We start from the raw sequence: 1,275 nt of genomic DNA, 5'->3' as shown, positions 1-1,275 counted from the left end.
CACATCACATGCGTTGAAGCTCATGTTTGATCCGTGATTACTTTGTTGATGCGCACCACTTTAAGTTTATGATATTTTGTTTAGAATACAATTTAATTAGTGTTTAGATATTTTGCACAACTAATGATTTAAAATAGATATAAGAAAAGTGGCCTTTGGATATTTCATTGGTCTCCATTAGAAATACATTGTGCTATAAAAGTAATCAATACGAATATTAATATCCAGGACCCATCCTCTCCATGAGCAACAAAATATCATTATCAAAATTTAAATCTTATATTTAATACCATCAAATCAAATCCAAGTAGATACACATACATGTCTTCATATGTATTACGTACACAATTTTGCCATTTTAGAAAAAAGACTATTTGGAACAAACTCGATCTATCTTTTTTAGTATGATAAACACATATTTAGTCGGCGAAAACGTTTGTATATCCTAATTAATATATAATACGTGTATGCATTGGCAGCTAATATATATATATAAATTTATTCAGTTGAACTTTTTTGACTACAAACAACATCGTGATTCCTGCAAATTAAGGAGTGGACCAATGCTTCAGACCCTATGGGGAAAATATGATTAAGCATGTTTTGTTATTTAGGAAAAGTCTAAACATCACGTGAATAAGTCTTAATATTTTAAATAGATAAAATTTGAACTTTAATTCATAGAAATATGGATAAAATATGTTTTTTTATTTTTTTTTACCTATCCTCCCCTAGGAGCTCTCACCCCTTTTGCTCCCTTGGTGACTCGAACTTGCAACCTTCGGGTTGAAAGTGAGGGGTGCTTATCATCCGAGCAACTCCCTCTCGTCGGATAAAATATGATTAACCTTGAGGATTAAGCTTTTTATTTTTGTTCACTCAAAATACATGAATCACTTGTTCTCCTTTTATGGCTCAAATGTGGGCAATGCAATCGCAATGCACGTCGTTTTCCTATTTTTAAAATAGTAATCACCACAGTGTGTTTGGAATCAAAGGAAGATGGTTTTTAGTTTTTCCAAATTTAGCTAGTAAAGCCTTTTGAGGTTTTTTTTTTTGTTTTAATATAATAAGTTTCTTAAAAACAAAAAAAATGACATTATCTATATTTTATAAACAAGTTTCTGGGCCATAAAGTTTTGGCTTTTGGGATTGATTTGATCATAAGAATAATTCACCTTTTTATTTTTTTATTATTATCTTTACTTTATTTAAAATCCGGTGTGGGGCCATAAAGTTTATTATACTATAATAGTTGGAAGTTAAATTTAAAAT

The sequence above is a fragment of the Solanum tuberosum genome, unplaced genomic scaffold, assembly GCF_000226075.1.
Source record: "Solanum tuberosum cultivar DM 1-3 516 R44 unplaced genomic scaffold, SolTub_3.0 scf00376, whole genome shotgun sequence".
Classification (NCBI taxonomy): domain Eukaryota; kingdom Viridiplantae; phylum Streptophyta; class Magnoliopsida; order Solanales; family Solanaceae; genus Solanum; species Solanum tuberosum.
The sequence above is the reverse complement of the archived record's forward strand: the minus strand, read 5'-3'. Positions refer to the sequence as shown.